The sequence below is a fragment of the Camelus bactrianus genome, chromosome 8, assembly GCF_048773025.1.
Source record: "Camelus bactrianus isolate YW-2024 breed Bactrian camel chromosome 8, ASM4877302v1, whole genome shotgun sequence".
Taxonomy (NCBI): Eukaryota; Metazoa; Chordata; class Mammalia; order Artiodactyla; family Camelidae; genus Camelus; species Camelus bactrianus.
Window position 1 is genome coordinate 44,311,459 of NC_133546.1, and position 12,279 is coordinate 44,323,737.

At 43.2% G+C, this 12,279-nt stretch overlaps 1 long non-coding RNA gene across 2 annotated transcripts in view; it reads left to right on the forward strand.

The window, feature by feature from the left end:
• Positions 1–12,279, forward strand: part of LOC123619843 (uncharacterized) — a 225,220-nt gene that overhangs the window by 158,397 nt on the left and 54,544 nt on the right. Inside the window, exon 1 of one of the 2 annotated variants that reach the window (XR_012508669.1) lies at positions 6,605–7,293. The exons of the other annotated variant lie outside the window; for it this stretch is intronic. This is a non-coding gene — a long non-coding RNA (uncharacterized LOC123619843). Of the gene's footprint in view, positions 1–6,604; positions 7,294–12,279 lie in introns of those variants that run through there. 2 annotated transcript variants of the gene reach the window in all.

Below are 12,279 nucleotides of genomic sequence, written 5' to 3' on the forward strand. Positions count from 1 at the left end.
TGATAACCACAGGGGTAGACCTGAAGCTGTAGAGGTCAGGTGGCAGCACTTGCCTGTCAGAGCCAGGAGGCTACAAGTGCTGTGATGAGCATAAATCGGGACAAGCAGCCAAGGAGCTCATCCCACCCAGTGAAGACAATTTGTAGAGCATCATGTCCCTGGGGGAAAATGGGCTACCACCAAGGGTGCTGCTTAATAACTGGCGAAAGAAGGAAGGAGCAGGACGCTGAGGACACCTCAATAGAAAGCCACAATCCCTTGTTCAGTTCCCAGATATACGTGGCGGTTGGAGTAACCTCCACATTAGACCCTTGGACTGTGAGTTAAGAGTTCTCAGAGTTGGGATGACCAAGTGGAAGCCCTTCCCCAAGGGCCACAATGGGCCGCACAAAAAAATCACACCCTAGGGCATAAGGTAGAGATTTGTGCCACTGTTAAAGAATGATTCCATACAGCCCTGAGTTGCTCCTGGCCCCGAGAGTGCATTAAGTCCCCAGGGTAAGTGTGGGTGTGGGACATTTCCACTTGCAGCCAGTTCTGACCCAGATCCAGAGGCCTCCCTTCACAGTGTCTGCCAACCCCTTGCAAGTTGACTTTGTTTAAAAAAAAAAACTTATTCTTCCTAGAAAGTATGTAAAATAAGGGTCCTTAATGTCGGTAGTACATTTGAGTTTCCTAAAGAGACTTTTTTTTTAATGTGGAAGATACTCAGAAGGTTTATATAGACATACTACCCCAAAGATTTAAATCTTTGTCCCAAAAATTTCATGAGGAAAGATAAAATGGATTTTTTACACAGGCTTAATTGACCTGAAATGATGATTAGAAAGGTCATATACTTCCATTTACTAAATGTTTTCTGTGAACAAGCTGACCTGTGAATTTCTGCCTCTGAAGATACAGACAAAATTAAATGTTTTATTGAGCTGAATGAAAGATGACTTCATAATCAGAGAAGAGAGATTCATAAAGATTTTATCACACATGATTTGTCAAAATGTGGTATCTTTTCTCAGATTGATTTTTCAGAGACTTTAGATTTTATTGAGTCAAAACTGAACTTGACAAAATTGTCAGCCATATCTCAGAAAAAAACAGATCCCCACAGCTTGTTCATCTGGAAATGGAAAGTTACACCATGTTTCTCCACAGTTAAGTGAATAGTTAAAAAAAAAAAAGAAAAGCACATTATTATAATCATATGTCTACCTTGCCCTGCTAAAAAGCTACCAAAAGTCAATAAAGAGGGATGAAAAAATACATAGTTAAGAATTTTTAACATTGTCAGTACAATTTTTAGTATGTTACAGTAACCAAGTCCAATAAAACTAATGTTCTGCACTAGCTAATTCTTTTGGATGTGATATTAAAAGCAAATTTTATATTCACATAAATCTCTTCTCCAGAAAAACAAGGCATATAAGTCTGTACTTAGTACACTGCTGGCTGGTAGCAGATGGTCATGAAACAGGTTGGAAAGTGAGGGGTTAAAAGAAGGTACAGTCAAATCTTCCATGGATATCTTTTAAGAGGAATGGGCTCCCATTTTTCTAAATGGGCCAAACACCCATAGGCAAGAGGATGACTCAAGCCACCTGCTGGTCCTGAGCCTCCCCAGTGTCACCATGCTGCCAGAGTCACCCTCATGGTATTCACTCAACAGTGGTTGCTGAGTCCCGGCGAGGGGGCTCTGGGCTTGGAGGCACAGGCCAGTGTGATGTGACTCATCCTGGGGAGACAGACACCTAACACTCCACAGAAAAGTGCAGTAAGTGCAGTAAGAAGCCCAGATGCTCTGAGCATCCAGAGGGGAGCGTGTCCAGCCAAAGATCCTCAGCGGGTCCCAACTGTCCACTCCTTACCACCAGAAGCCTGTAATCCCTCAGCATAGTGGTTCTCAAAGTGCAGCTTGTGGATCCGTGGGAGTTTCTGGGATCAGTTCAAGGAGTCGGCCAAGTCAAACTCTTCTCTTAATGATACTAAGATACTACTGCCTTTCTCACCGTGTTGATGTTGACTTTGATGGTGCAAAAGTCACAGGCGTAAAACTGCTGGAGACTTAGCACCCATCAAGGCAGGAACACTGCACCAGTAGGTTAGCCTACTTCACCACAGCACATGCTCAATAAGCCACCAGCTTCACTTAAGAATGTCCCTGATAAAACAGCAAAAATGATTAATTTTATTAAATCTCCACCCTTGAATACAGTCCTTTGAAATAGTCTGTGATGATATGGGAAGTGTATCTGAAGTACAATGGTTACCTTGAGGAATGTTGTAATTGTTTGAGTTGTAGGCTGAACTAGCCATTCTTTTCATGGAAGACCATTTTTTCTTGAAATAAGGACTGTCAGACAAACTACAATTATGAAGCTTGGGTATTCAACACCACCCCCCCCCCCTTTTTTTTTTTTGAAAATGAACAAAGTGAACCTGCCTGTCATTACTTGAAAAACTGGTGGTATTTGTTGCCAATTATAAAACTTGAGCTTTCAAGCAAACATTAGAATTTTGGAAAACTAGTATCTACACTGTGAGCTTGGCGATTTCCCAATGCTTAAAAGCTTTTCTAGCAGATTGGTTGGCTAGAAACAAAACATGCCAATACCTGGAAGATGTGCCTGCCTCAGTGAGCCAGTACTTCCCATCTGACCGATGTGTGGTGTTACAAAATCAAGCATTCTAAGTGTAAGACATAAGACAGACCAACGGATTTTACTTCACAGGCTGAAAAGTTCATTGATATGGTTTCAGATTCCACAATGCAACTAATCCTTTAAGAAACTACCACTTATTGAGGTTTGGTGTAGTGAGAAACAGTAGCACAGTTACGTAAAAAGTCTCCTTCTTCCAACTTCGTATCTGTATGAAGATCGATTTTCTTCATAAGCTTTAACCAAAACAGGATATCAAAACAGATTGAATTCAGAAGAAAACAGGGGAATCCAGCTGTCTTCCATTAGGTCAGACATTAAAAAGATTTGGAAATGTTAAAAAATACCAGTCTTTTTTAGGCATTTATTTTGTTTTGGGAAAGCTACTATTCATAAACAGTGCTATTTTTACTAACGTGTGCTGGTTTTATTATAGCTGGGTTTTGTTTCAGGAAAGTTATTGTTTCATGAAAGTATGCTGTTTATGTTAACATGGAGTGGGTTTTTTTTAAACAAATTCATAAATACTTAGAAGTTATCGGTTTCAATTTTCTAAATGTGATAAATATTGATAGATTTGACTCATAAACAAAAGCTCTTGGGGTCTTCAATAACTTGGAAGATTGTAATGGGGTTCTGAGAGCAAAAGTTTGAGAATCACTGCGTTAGGCTGTCAGGCCCTTCAGATCTCACCTGATCTCTTTCCATCTTCATTTCCCGCTTTCTCCCTTGCATCTCCTCCCCCTCCTCCCACCACCATCCCCACATCCAGCAATGCCTAATGACATGCCAGCCCCTCAAATAGGCTGTACTCCTTATTTCCATCCTTCTCTTGAGTGCTCTCTCTGCGACCCTGATGTGTCAAGTTCCTACTCATTCTCTTAAAACCAAGTTCAGGAAAAATGTCCTCATTACCCTAGAAGTTACTTACACCCTCCTTGGGGCTCCAACAGCTTGATGCTGAGCTGTGATCTTGAGAAATCCTGTTGTATGAGGTTGTTTACACATCTGTCTTTCCCTTTAGGCTTCAGTCTCCTCAGGGCAAGGAACAGTCTTCCTCTCCCTTAACTCATTAAACTCCACAAGCTAGAGAGGCTCCAAACACACTAAATGATGCTCAATGAATTCAAGTAAAGGAAGAAAGGAGGAGTGGGGTTTCCTCTTACTCTCCTGTCCTGACCTAATGACTCCGGGGCAGGAGGAGGGATGGTGGTGGGTGGGGTGGAGGGCGGGCACTCCTCTGAAGAAGAGACATGCTGGACAAGACAGTAGGCACACACTAGCTGCCCAGCACACACACACACCTCCTTCCTCCATCCACTTCCAGAAACATCTTCTAGTGTAAGCCAGAGGTCTCCCACACAAATTTAAGCATGCACTCCCTCCCCACAGGAAATCACCCAGAGCCTTATCCAGCCACTGTGGCCAGAGGTGATGTCACGACATCTGCCCTTGTTCCCTGAGTGCGAGACCTTTGGGGATGTGCTCGTCTTAGATATTCTGACACCCCAGGGCCAGAGGGTCAATTTCATCATCAGCTCAACCACTTCTAAAGTACAGTGATTGGGGGACGGGGAGAAGGACAAGGAAGAGAAGAAAACTCAGTTTTCAAATTATATATATAATTCCTATTTTAAAAGAAAAGAATGCTTGTATTAGGGGAGTGCCAGAAAGACTTGCTTTTTAGCAGCAAAGAAAATGCAGATTGAGGCACTTGCTTTGTTTCTGCAACTAACCTTGAGGCAAGAGTATTTTTGATCCTCTCCCCATTATCCATGCCATGTTTCTTCTGCATTTGACCAGCATCTTGGCTGCTGCCTAGTTTAGCAGATCCTATTTTCCAGACCTTTTCTTTATAAACTAATGCAAGTTGTTTCGTTTTGAAATTTTCTTTGTGACACAAGTCTTCAACTACAGAGGATCAATTCAGACTACACTTTAATTTACCAATTGGATGGCAGCTACCTGGGAGTCCACTCAGATGAATGTACCAAAGAAACGAACCCATAAAAACATTTTGGGTGTGGGTAGCAAGAGTTAAACAATAGCTTACTGCTCTTTATTAGTTAATGGCCCTCCAGCTCCTGAAAATGACAAGGGGACTCAAGAGTCTATTGAATAAGGCTGCTCACGTGCGGACAGAGACACCTGACCTACCTAGGTGCACATCACAACACGTGCAGCTTCCAAAATAATCCGTCACCTCTTCCAAAGGGAGGGAATTCAGTCTCAGTAAGGAAGTAAAACAGATCATGCTTCTTTCAATGAAGGCTTTATTTAACCGTAACAATCATCAGCTTAATTGTTTGTCAGGGAGGAGAGATTCTGACAAGCGTACTTATCTCAGTATAACAAAAAATGCTACGGGGGCCAACCAGTAAAAGGGAATGTAGCTTTAAACTGATTTGAAAAGAGCAAAACGTGATTTCAAAACAACGTGTTTGGGTCGTGAAGCCAGCTGCGCCTTCTCTGCCCACTCTAGCGATTTCATTCTGAGCAGCCAACCCCAAAGGCACGTGTGAGGACAACTGGGAGGCACGTTGTTTCCCAAGGGGAGAAAACACTTCTGACTCGGCCTCTGGTAAATTCTAGGGAGGAGAAAACTCACTGACTTGGGGGAAAAGGCTTTACTATGAAACATAAGAAGACACAGGGTGATTTTCAAACTCTCCCCACTGTAGAGCTAAAGTTGGAATCTCATTTTCAAGTGGCAACTAATTTATTTGCATATAAGTGAAGAACAAAGTCCATTTGAATTCTGAGAGGAGTCATTTTTCTATGGAGAAAAGGATTTCATGTAAAATAATTTCAATTTTGACCCACAAAGTCTAAAATCAAACTCTTCTGAGGGCAGATCACAGTCATACGAATTTTGCCTCAGGACAAAAGAAGGATTTTTCATGCCAGACCATTTGTACAGTAGACGTTTCCAGCCTTCCCAACAGCATGGAAGCGGCACGCAGGCTGGACAAGTTCAACCACAACCAAAACATCTCTAGGTTTGACAAAATGGAACACGTGGCTGCCTCTGTCATGGTGTCTAGATTTATACAGAGTGGCTTTAAGAAAGCATGTCCCCCCTCATCTCACACACACACACCCCTTAGGAGGTTCACACTGTTATTAATGCGAACATTTTCACTTTGCTCTTAGGTGTGATAATGTGGTCAACAAAATTTTATTTCATAGGATCTCATCATGATTTGCTGATATTTTAATTTATGATCTACTATGTTTCAAGGTTCATTCAGATTGCTTGTTTTAAAGAATTAAAATCAACAATGTCCAGATGAGTAGGAAGGCTTCTCCTTTCCCTGTGACTAGGGCATGCTGGATGGGTACATGGCCTTGGTTTGGGATGACGCTCAGGCACCAGGTTAGCAAGTGGTGCTGATTACACGTTACCAGTGATCTTTTTAAGCCGACATTTAGCACATATTTACTATGTGATAGATACCATGCCCAGTGCTTTGTAGGTATTACTTCTTTCAACAACTCTCTAGATCAGATGAGAAAATTGAGGCTTGGAGACACTGACTGATTGTTCAAAGCCCCCATAGTGACTTGAAAGTGATGGGGGTTGCAGCTCATGCTCTTAACCACTACATATTTCTTCCCTTTGGGCCTGAAAATTAGGGCAGCCCCTATACTTTCTATCACGTGTTAGCTTTTTAGCGCTTTCATGTACACATTCACTTCATCTACATGCTCCTTGGGCTTTCTGGAGGTTAAATGTTATATCTGCTTTCTAAGGTTTTCCTTGTACACCTAAAGTTGAAATAATCTGAACTAGTCATAAAATTAATAGTTCCAGTATCATCTTGTTATGTCAAAATTCTGTCACCTCTGAGGACACAAGCAGCTGTCTTAAATCAAGAACACCAGGGTGTTCACAGAAAACCACCATCTCTGCTGCCACCACCAACCATCCACTACTGCTGTGTCAGCAGCAACTGTCCATTCCCTGAGCACCGCGGACGTGCCAGGAATCACGGCTGCCTGTTTTACACGCATTATCTCTAAACTTCACAGCACACCAACAAAGCAGGGATGTTATCCTTACTTTACAGCTGGAAAAGGTTATGAAAGAAGACCTGGGTTCCAGATCTTCGCAGACTCCATTGTTATCATAAGGAGATGGAGCCCCAAGAAGCCATGTTAAACATAAATTAAAAAAAAAAATCCATGTTTGATCTATCACCTGACCTCTCCCCAGCAACTTGGGAGTACTGCTGGATTTGGGAAGACTGAGGTGAGCTCTCAGCATAGCGGCAAGCTATTGTGGTAGACAGCTGTGTGATCAGGCCAAGCTGGCTGTTCTCTTGCTCTCTATGCATCCCCTGCTCAACCAGCTCCTGCTTCACCTACACCTGTTCACGGGACTGACCTTCCTACACACTTGCCCCCACCCCAGCTAGTGACTATTCTAACATCTCCACCTGATAGCTTATCAAAGAGGCGGTGAGGGGCACGCCCCTCTGCTAGTTTCCCTGGTAACTAATGAGCCAACCTGAAGCCAATTCCCCCATAACCACTAACCCCACCCCCACCCCCGGAGTGAGGAGTGCCGGGGCCCTGCTTCCTGCCCTCAGTCCTCTGCACACCGTGGGAAGCCACTCCGGAACCCTGCTTCAGACGTGTAAGTTCCCCCTTTCTCTTAAACCATTGATGTCTCTGTCACTGACTCTGGGCTCTTTCTGTGGTCCTGGAGCTGGGCGGGTAAAGGCCTGGCGGGCCTGCGGGGTGCAGCCCAACTGTTGTCGGAGCAGCCAGGAGACGGAGGGGACTCCCTCGAACTCAGAGAGGTCGGGAAATAAGGACGGAGAATGGGAAGTTGCTGGGCCGTCCGCTAGTACGCGAGGCCTGAAAGTGGTGGGGGTGATCGTGAACGTGGCGCGGGATTTCCCGGGGCGGCCGTCCACTAGTATGCGGGCCCTGCGGTGACTGCCCTCGATGAGTGGGGGCCGCCAAGACGGTGCGGAGAACCCATGGGCACCCCGAAAGCCGTTGCGGAGATACTGGCCAACATTATGTTACTGAACTAAGAACTGGGGACCCTGCTCCAGCCCTGGTCCAGCCGAGGCTCTCTGCCTTAGCAGGGGAGGGTTCTTTTTCCCTTCGGGTTTCAGTAGGCAAATAACAAAATCGAAGCTAAGATCCACACAGCATAAGCTATATTTAGTGGTCAGAGAATGGAGATGCAGGAACTAAGTTCACAAATCCACTTCTCGCCCATCTGGTGAGAGTGATTAAAGAGTAAAGACAAAGGAGGAGTGAGGCTGATGATGGGGAGGCATACGCATTCATCTACCGGGGAGGGGGCAGGGCTTTTTCAAGGCAGTGAGTCCTTAATGTCTGGTCGTGGCTACTAGCAGATGTGTCATTTAATATGCCAATGTGGTAAAATCATTGTATAGTGAGATTCAGGGTCTGTTGGAGGTTAGATTCATGGCATCTTGGTCCCAGCTGGTTCAATCTGTTTTTTTGTTTGTTCGTAGCTTCCTTATCTCTGGACCCTTTAACTTAAAGATTTATGTTAACACTAGCTAAAAATGGGGGTGGGGGTGTTGGCAGGTGTCGAGGGAGGACGTTCGTGCTAAATGTTGGGGTTAGATGGTTGTGAGCAAGGACATTCCCGCTTAAAAGCTGGGGGTTGCTGGGTTTTAAGCAAAGACCTGGAGCAGCTTAGTCAACAATTACAGTGGGAATAAAATTAGACAATAAGGTAGTGGCCACAGCTGTGGGCTTGTTACTGAAAAATTGGCCTCTGCACCCTGAAAAGTGAATTTAAACTCAGAGGCAAAGTTTGGGAGCAAAGAAAAGAGCAGCTTTATTGCTTTGCTGGGCAAAGGGGAGCCACAGCAGTCTAATGCCTTAGAGACTGTGAATCCATCTTGGGGTTGGGGCTTGGTGATTATATAGGTATACAGGACGGAGCACAGCAGTGATAGCAACATTGCTCTTTTTTGCAAGAGTTCGTTAGGCGTCACGAGAACTTCAGGTGGTCCACCAGAGGGTCATCTGCCCACAACCTCTCCTATCTTGATCTAACCCATTTGGCATCCTGGGGGGCTTCTGGAAGATCTGATCATTTTCCTAAGGTTATCATTCTGTGACCCTCTTCCTGGAACATAGCTTATGGTTTTAGGTGCAAATTATTTAGGGTGAGGCATAAATCACAGGGTTGGGGTTGCTAACCATGTAATCAATGAGGCAAATCAAACAATAGTAGTAGCAGAAGGGAAAACAGGTGAGTCAGCTAGAAAGAATTTGAAGAAAACAAGCTAATCAATCATAGTATATTCTTCAAGCCGCCTTAGCATCAGGGAAGCTGTTTTGACTCCATCAGGCTGGCGGTTGATTTTTATATTAAGGCCACAGAGGCTGAGCTAACAGCCAAGGCGAAGGTTAACCTGAGTGCTGACTCATGCTCCTCTGAAAGTGAGGCATGTGCATGTGACTAAATGATACGTATTATTGTCTATTGTCTATTACTGTTACTTGTTTAAACTGAATTGGCTATCTAGAAACTGAAAAAAATCCCTGAAAAATGTCCGAGATGGGACTCTTGACATTCTAAAACTGTTTTGTGCATATGCCCTTAGAAGAAGTCAGCTTTCTAGAAGGAACTGGTAATTCTTGTCTCATGCCTTTGAGATGTAAATGATTTACCTGGGCTTTCCGGAGCTTTAAACATCTGACCCCTGAGATGAAAAGGGGAAGAAAAGGGGTTTTTAAACTCAAGCAGGAAAACTGAGATTTCTCTCTGTATGTATGTGTATGTCTATGTGTACCTTTATAAATATGATGTGTCTCTGCCTCCAAATGGCATTGCCAAGTTTGGTTTGTGGATGAGTTCTGTTTAATTGGCTTAAAAAAATTAAGCGCTTATATAAATTCTCAGAAATATAAAAGAAACTAGCCAGAATGAATTTCAGGTTCACTGGATCTGAGAAATATTCAGCACTGAATCAATAATCTGGTATTGAAGCTAGCTTAAGCTTGTTGCTTTGATTAATGTAGACATGTCTTTAGAGTCATCAGTGTTAAGTATAATATTGCTTTTGTACCTAGGTTTGCTAGAGGACAAATAAGACCTTGTTATACCTTTTGCAAATTTATCAGCAAGGAAAATAACTTGATACGATGAAACTTTAAATGTAAATGAGATGAGAGTTTTTAGGTAAACTCTGTAGGAATAATTATGTTTTGGGAATATCTATCTAAAATAATCTCTCTAGATTTTGGTAACTTAAAACTAAACTAAGTTAAGTGAAGAGAATTCATTGACTATCTAGGTCATTTCAAATAGGATAAAATATTGGCACATTAGTTGCTGGGTGGGTCTAAGTTTACCTACCTTTGCCTTCTTAGGAGAGGAAGACTAAAGCATAAGTTTTCCAATCAGGACATGCTGGTATGATGAACGGTTCACAATTGCTTGCTTCTTAGTTTTTGCCAGAGATTAAGGTTTTTAAGGGTTAAGATTATAATGTCATAATTCCAATTAAATCAGGTTGAACTGTGCCTTTAAGTCTTCTGTCATTTATAGACAGTTACTGTTGCAGTCTGATGCTTTTGTAAAAAGTGCCTCCTCTTCAAGAAGATTCATAGGAGGGACTTTTTGACAAGTACAAAAGGTCTCTGATAAATTTCAGATCATATTGCTAAACTGAGTAAGAAATTAAAGAATCCTAGTGGAAAACCTGATGGCTTTATAAAAAGTTAACAAAGGATTGGTTACTGAATGAACTGGTGAATATGGTTATAATTTTTACGGCTTTTGTCTGGAATATTGATGGTTTTGATCTGTGTTTTCTAGATATAGGGAAACCCTTCCCCTCAAGTTAGTTATGACTTATAGCAATTTGATAAACTACACCTGTGGGTAGAATTGAAACACTTCTTTTCTCTCTGCCTGGTCCCTCCAGAAATTGGAGACTCTTGGGTTCTCAGCAGCCTTATCAGGTGAATGGGAAAGACTATCTCCTGGCATGTGCAGGAATCCTGATATTTTGGGGACCTCTAGAAGGGAGAATTCACTGAGGTGGAGCATGATGGCAGGCCTTTGGCATGGTTTTCCTGGCTTTGAGAGATCTTTTGGGAATTCAGTCTGAGATTCCTTCTGAGGAGTTCCACCACAGCCAGTTTGGAGGAGCCTTGCGCTCAACTGACCAGACTTATTTTGCAAACAGATTAGTATTGATTGGGTAATTTTGGAAAGAAAAATGTTTCAGTGGATATTCTAGGTCTGCCAACTGAGGTCTGTATTTAAGAGTTACTGTGTTACCGAGACTTTTGCCCTGATGTTCAGGATGGAAGAATTCTCTAGTGAAATTGTCACAGAGCATAACTACTCATGATATGTAACACTGCTTTAAGTCTGCTGCTAAAAGCACAAATACAATGCTTGTGTAACAATTAGGTGTACTTGATAAAAGGTATATCCTCTAAAATGTTTTCCCATCAACATACTTCTGAACTTGGTCACAATATTGGATCAGTTTTCCTCCAACGTGGATAACTAGGCAAATATAAAGGAGGCCTAGCACCGAGGGACATGATCTGGACCCAGGGCAGGCAGGTGGCATTCATCTGTCTCCAAAGGACATATACTTTGGTCTAGCGAAAGATTTGTAATTAAAAGGGGAAATGATGGAAAAGTCTTCACATGTTGAGTTATGGGGAAGTTATTCTGGCTTATACATGGTTTAACTTAAGCTTTACTGAATGGAGTGGCATGTTTTGTGGCCTGTGGAACATGCATTGTGCATCTGCTTTGGCCATTGTGGAGGGGAGTGCATTTGAAAATCAAAATGGAGTAGCTGTGGTTCAGACAGCCAAGGTAAAACTAGGAGGCCATTGTGGGCCTGATTTTGGACGTGTTCCTATTTAACTGAAAACTTGAGTTTTCTGAACTGTATTGCAGACCAGGACAAAACCCACAGGCGGGTGTGGTGTTGTATCAGAATGCAGTGACTACTTGTATTTTGCTTAATTGTCATGATCTCTTGTGTTGTCCCTGTTATAGATGTCTTACATTTTGTCCCTAGCCTGAGGGAAATCTGTTTGTGTACTGAGCAGCAACAGTGACCTTACTGTGAAATGAGTCTAATTGCTGGGATTACAGTGAAATGCTGCTATCTCCTTCCTCTGGACTTCCATGAAAAATTGACCCAGCTGATGCAACCATGTGGGGATGACTGACAATGGTGGGGGAAAGACTGACCATCTTCCTGTCCCTCATGCCAATATGGCCTGTTAATAAATGTCACTGTGTTACATGTCGTACCCTTTGCCATGATAACTGCCCATGAGCCCCTGGGCTTGCTGTGGGGAGTGGAAAAGGCTGGCTTCTGGATACAGGGGTCCAACTAGTGGGATTAACTGATCTGTGTTTGGAAAGACCTACTGGGTCCACCCCTAATGTCACTCGGCATAACATGGGGTGGCAGGCCTGGACTGACTGCTGACTCCTGGCTAGGCCATCGGAACCTTTTAGAGCCAGGCCTTCCCCTTCCCATGGGGGTGGCTCTGGGTTTGTGAAAACCAGTGGTGAGGTGGCCTTACCTTCCTTACAACTGGACATGGCTTTGCCACCATAGACTCCCCCTTCCATTGACCT